Source organism: Hemitrygon akajei, chromosome 29, assembly GCF_048418815.1.
Source record: "Hemitrygon akajei chromosome 29, sHemAka1.3, whole genome shotgun sequence".
Taxonomy (NCBI): domain Eukaryota; kingdom Metazoa; phylum Chordata; class Chondrichthyes; order Myliobatiformes; family Dasyatidae; genus Hemitrygon; species Hemitrygon akajei.
The window spans coordinates 4910626-4916625 of NC_133152.1; the positions used below are offsets into that span (position 1 = coordinate 4910626).

Genomic DNA, 6000 nt, shown 5'->3' on the forward strand with positions numbered 1-6000 from the left:
CACACTTTTATTAGTGCTCAGCAAGATTCTCACCAAAGTCATTGTCTAAAGGATTACAGATGCTGTCGATATGTGCTTGAGGATAAAGAAACAGAGGCTCTGTCAACCAGATCTTCACACTATGTAACATTATTGAACAGTGCATAGAATGGCAGAGACAACTGTATGTCAATTTTGTGGACATCAAAAACGCTTTTGATAGCACCCACAAGGAGAGCCTCTCGTGATCATATGGGATTCCTCCAAAATTGTCCAGCTTATCTAGAGTTTCCATGCTAACTTCACCTGCACAGTTGAGGACTGCAATTTGAGCTTTGAAGTCAAGACAGGAATCAAACAAGGTTGAGTGATGTCAAGTGATATTATTTAACTTGGTTATTGACTGTGTTATGAGGCAAACAATGAAAGATAAGCAGAGGAACATTCTTCTCTCTACTTTAGAAGACCTTGACTTTGAGGATGACCTTGCAATATTTAGCAAAATGTGTGAGGAAACTGGACTAAAGTGGAATCAGATGCTGCCTTTGGATCTGATGAATATTTGAGCCTCTGCTAATAGAACCACTGGTTAGTCCCTACATGAAGTCATAATGGGACTGCCCTTGTGCATGCCATTGGATGTGCCACTGGGAGTTAAGCAGATGGATGTACATAACTTGGATGAGCGTAATCTGAACTATTGTTTTACTGGATATCATCAACAGGTAATAGAAGCCCAGCAACCATGAGCAGACATTAAGTACTACGACATTGAGCCCAGAGATTACGTGGTGGTGCGAACATTTAGAAGAAAGAATTGTTTGGAACATTGATGTGAAGGATCATTTCAGGTACTGCTGTTTACTAATATATCCATTAAGTTAAGGGAAAACCTATCATGGATTCACGCTTCTCACAGTCGGAAGGTGCCTAAAGATGTGAAAAAATATATAAAACCACTGAGAGTCCTAATGCAAGCAATTTTTTTCTCTGACAAGTGTAACTGCCATGAACACTTTCTTACGAATGTGCAAACAGCACCAATATCCTAAGCTGCTAGGTTTGTATGGATGTCCAGGCACATGTGGAAATGGGTGTGCCCTTTAATGGAACAGAAATGAACTGTTATTTCAATTGGTCCAAAACCTCTGCCCGGGCTACATTGGTGCAACAATGTTGGGACAAGGAAACATAAACCCATTCTTCCCCATATCAGTACTGCCAGAATTTCACAGTGGGCAGATGGGATATAAATTTGGAAACAAGTGTTTTAGAGAATGACCTATATGCCTTCATAGGACAATGCTAACACCGGAGTAAAAGGACTTAGTGTTGTCCCTGGGAAAGGTAACGTTTGCCTATGGAACTGGTAGAACAGCATGGGACCTGATTAACATGGCATCAGCATTAAAAAAGTTAGCAAATGGAACTGCATATGCTCTCGATCAAACCCAACAAATAATACCCAAATTGTTGGCAAAATTGGTGGCAGTCTGTACAGTAGCATTGAAAATCCGAATAGTTTATCCAAGAAAGAAGGCATGTGTGCCCGGTAGGCCAAGAATGTTTTGTTTACATTCCTCTCTTGTTTCAGTAACTGCAGCCACTTCTCTTCCTTCACACACTACAACATCAGGCATACTGCTAGTGTCTTCCACAGTGAAGACTGATGCAAAATACTCATTTAGTTCATCAGCCATCTCCTTGTCCCCCATTATTATTTCTCCTGCCTCATTTTCTAGCAGCCCTATATCCACTTTCATCTCTCTTTTATTTTTAGCATACTTGAAAAAACTTCAACTATCCACTCTGATATTATTTGCTAGCTTGTTTTCATATTTCATCTTTTCCCTTCTAATGATTTTTCAGCTGCTCCCTCTCTCCAGCACTTCATCTCTTTCACCTATCAGCTTCCCAGCTTTTCACTTCACCCCTCCCACTCTCTCTGTTTCACTTAACACCTAACACCATGTACTTCTTCATCCCCTTCCTCATCTTTAAACTCTCATCCTTTTTGCCAGTCCTGATAAAGAGTCTCGGCTTGAAGTGTCGACTGTTTACTGTTTTCCACAGATGCTGCCTGGCCTGTTAAATTCTTCCAGCATTTTGCTGTAAAAGTGCTTTGGATGAAACATAAGATCAAAGCTATTTTTTTCCAAATGAAACTTGACAGGAAATATACCTTCACTTGCAAGTAAATTAATAAATGCATTAATGTGATCCACTCTGAATTGTAGTTTGTCTCTGTATATTAGAAGATCTAGCTGAATGGTACATAACAGCATACAGGAGGGAGATTGAAAATTTGGATGTGTGTTGCCATAACAACAACCTCCTTCAGGAGAGGGAAACCAGAGGTCCATCATCCAGTTCTCATCAAAGGATCAGAGGTGGAGAGGGTTGGCAACTTAAAATTCCTAGGTTTTACTATTTCAGAAGATTTTTCCTGGACTCAGCACATAAGTACAGTTCTGTAGAAAACACAGCTGCACATCTACTTCCTTGGAAATCTGCAGAGATTTGACAGGACATCTAAATCTTTGACAAATTTCTACAAATGTTTGATGGAGAGAATATCGACTTACTACATCACAGCCTGGGATGTAAACACCAATGCCTTTGAATACAAAGTCCTACAAAAGGTGGTCGATTTGGCCCAGTCCATCATAGGTAAAACCTGTCCAACCATTGAGCACAACTACATGAAATACTGTCATAGGGAAACAGGCTCTATCATCAGAGATCCCCACCAACCAGCTCATGCTGCTCCTTGATACCTGAGGACTCACACCACCAAGACGAAGAATAGTTACTATGCTTCAACCATCAGGCTCTTGAGTAAAAGTGGATAACTACACTCAATTACCACATCACTGAAATTTTCCTACAACCAATCACCTCATTTAAGGACTCTTTATCTCATTATCTCAAGTTCTCAATATTTATTGCTATTTATTTAAATGTGAATTTGCAGAGTTTGTTGTCTTCTGCACTGGTTGATCTTTCATTGATCCAATTATAGTTACTGTTCTATAGATTTGCTGAGTGTGCCCACAAGAAAATGAATTTCAGGGTTGTATATGGTAACATACATATACTTTGATAATAAAATTTACTTTGAAATTTGAACTTCTTTACCACTTGTGTTGCCACTTTCTGGGAATTGTGCGCTTGGGCACCTAGATCTCTCTGTTCAACAACATTCCTTCGTGACTTACTATTTACTGTGTATGTCCTACCTTTATTTGGCTTCTCAAAATCCAAGTTATTAGTGCATACAACAAACTACAAAGGTCTCATTATTGATCTCTGAGGAACACCTCTGGTCTCAGACTTTCAACGGGAAAAGCATCCTTCCACTAATCTAATTTTGGATTCAATTAGCCAGTTTGTCTTGGATGTCAAGTGCTTAACTATCTGGACCACACACGATCATATCAATTGTTTGCAATAGATTTTGACACTAACAAACACAATTATGTTGTTTTGTAAACCAAGATAAAAGCATTTGATCAGGACAAAATTTTCAATATATTGTTAAACCATCACATATCTCTGTGTTAAGTTTCAACAAATGCTGTTTATAGCTTTTTATAGCAATATATGTAATGAAAAGTTTCAAATGGTTTCCAGAATTGGTTCTGCCTACACTATTCATCAAAAGGTACTAATCCTGGTAAGAGTTATAAACAGAAGAAACAAAAGATTCATTTGTAGCGCACACAAAATGCTGGAGGAACTCTGCAGGTCGGGCAGCACCCATGGAAATGAACTAAGAGTCAACATTTTGGGCCAAGACCCTTCCTCAGGACTGGAAAGGAAGGTGGAAGATACCAGAATAAGAAGTTGAGGAGAGGGGAAGGAGGATAGCTAGAAGGTGAAGCCTGATGGGGGGGATAGGTAAAAGGATGGAGAAGGAGGAACCTGATGTTATGACCTCGGCCCCCTCCTTTGTGAGAATCGCAAGAGCCCTAGTCAAGGGGGGGTCAACTGACCCAAGAGGGGGAGAGACGTGCTGAATAGACACAGGAAATGGGAGAGAGAGAGAGAGACGTGCAGAAGACCACGTTCTCCCGAGAAGCAGAATAAAGGCGATATTGACTATTGTCTCATGAAGACCACGTGAAAAGCCCTCGGGCAAAGTGGGCTGGTTGAGAGAGAGAGATCGCATCACCTGCAACCTGATTGACACCTGTGATCCCGTGAAGAAGTATAAAGGAGGATCTGAGGGGGGGGACAACCCTCAGACGCACCAAGGAAGCACAATACCGATTCCCGTGGGAGTGGGAAGCCATTTTGAAGGAAGCCACGTGCGTTAGATTCCGAATTTTGAATCTGTGGCTAGAACCTTGGAAGATAGCTTTTAACTAACAGCGGGGAAGCCTGCTCCCCTGATTCCAAGGATTTGCTCTGTAAAGACAACGGGCAAGTGTTTATCCTTTCTCAACCATCTCTCTCTCTCCACAACGTGAAACCCCAGCGGTTCCCAAAAGGGAAAAGCCTGCAAACTTCTGAGTGACTCTTTATATTTCAATTGGACTCAGTATTACCCCTAGACAACTATAGAGCTTATTTCTGATTGATTATTATTACACCAGTGTTTTAGATTGAGTTTTGACGATGTATATGATCTGAATGTTTTGTATTACCCATACGTTTGTGCCCCTTTTTTGAATAAAATGTTTGGAAATAGTAGCATCCGACTCAGCTGATCCCGCTATCTTTGCTGGTAAGTTACCTGGTTACAAGGTTACGTAACACTGATAAGTAGGAGAAGAGAGTGGACCATGGGAGAAACGGAAGAAAGAGGGACACCAAGGGAAGATGATAGGCAGGTAAGAAGAGGTAAGAGGCCTGAGTGGAAATAGAAGAAGCAGGGTGGGGGAGGAATTTTTTTAACCGGAAGGAGAAACCAATATACATGCCATCAGGTTGGAGACTACCCAGATGAAATATAAGGTGTTTCTCCATCCTGAAGGTGGCATAATCATGGCACAAGAGGGGACCATACACTGTCATGTCAGAATGGGAATAAGAATCGGAATTAAAATGTTTGGTCACTGGGAAGATTCAATTGTCTCCTGTGAAAGAGCGCTTCTTTTCAATCTCAAGAATCGCTTCCATCTTAAAATGCTCTAAATTTTATAAAATTTTGGTCTTTAATACTGGTCACAAACTACTGAAAGTCCTGGAACTCCCTCCCTATTTACATTGTGAGAGAAACTTCACTAGAGAGAATGCAATAAATCAAGTTGGCAGCCCACCAACAGCTTTAGGCTAAACAATAAATGCTGATTTTGCCTGCGATGCTCAGATCCCAAAACATGAAATAAAATAAATTAGAACCCCTGTCTTTGATCTGTAAATTCCTGCATAGAGTCTCCATGCTTTTATTACTCTTTTAACATTTCATGCATCAGCATCACAGAAATGCCCTGTGTACAGATTCAAAGCAGTAGACCACCTCACAATCCATCCTCAATCTGCCCCATCTGTGGAAGAGATCTGGTTTCCACGTTAGCCTCACTACCCATGTCAGAACTCACAAAACTAGAGTGGTAGCAAGTCATCATCGATCCTGACTGACTTGATAAGAACATTTCTTAAACCTGCAACTTTTAAGTACCTTTTAACTTTAACATTTTCTCTGCTTGCGTGCATCAACAATTCCTGTTTCTCAGTTCTAAAGAATACAAAAGTGAATTCAGATATAATTACCTGCAGGAGCCACCTATGACCAAAGTTTCATGAGACCAGTGTTGTTGTGGAACCTGTTGGCATATTATTACTTTTTTATATATTTTCAGGGGACCAATGGTTGGAAAGAGGAGGTGTTTAAAAAGGTGTCATTATGAAAACATGTTAGCTTAACTTTCAAAATCAGTAAAGTGGTAGAAATCATCTGACAGTCTGATGTTGTAATCTAATATGAATGTCACATATTTTCTGAAGTTATTGCATTCAGAAGAAGATATGAAGGACATATTAAAAGAAAAATGAAAAATGAAGTTTAGCTTTACA

The 6000-nt window shown here is 40.1% G+C and overlaps 1 protein-coding gene across 1 annotated transcript in view; it reads right to left on the bottom strand.

Moving 5' to 3' along the window:
• Positions 1 to 5727, bottom strand: part of LOC140718203 (uncharacterized) — a 114622-nt gene extending 108895 nt beyond the window's left edge. The window contains exon 1 of the mRNA XM_073031655.1: positions 5698 to 5727. The gene's annotated coding sequence lies outside the window, so the exon portion shown is untranslated. The remainder of the gene's footprint in view (positions 1 to 5697) is intronic.
• Between the last annotated feature and the right edge of the window lie 273 nt (positions 5728 to 6000).